Source organism: Penaeus monodon, chromosome 30 (assembly GCF_015228065.2).
Source record: "Penaeus monodon isolate SGIC_2016 chromosome 30, NSTDA_Pmon_1, whole genome shotgun sequence".
NCBI classification, from domain to species: Eukaryota; Metazoa; Arthropoda; class Malacostraca; order Decapoda; family Penaeidae; genus Penaeus; species Penaeus monodon.
Genome location: NC_051415.1, coordinates 15,803,541 through 15,803,788, shown reverse-complemented (window position 1 = coordinate 15,803,788; position 248 = coordinate 15,803,541).

The following is a 248-nucleotide window of genomic DNA, read 5'->3' as shown; positions in this document are numbered from 1 at the left end:
CTAGAAAAAGTTAAAGAGGTACATTCTCAGGAAATGTTTTTATCATTTATTTTCAGAACTGTTTGATTTTTTTTTTTAAGAAAGGTTTTAAAAAGTAAAAGAAATTACTTTTCATCATTTGTAGTTCTTAACATGGGAGAAAATTACCCCACGTTAAAAACTAGAAAAAAAAAAAATACGTAAATGTTTAGGAGGTTATGATTCTTTCGGAGAAAAAAAGTGTATGTCAACAATCTAACAAGTCTCGT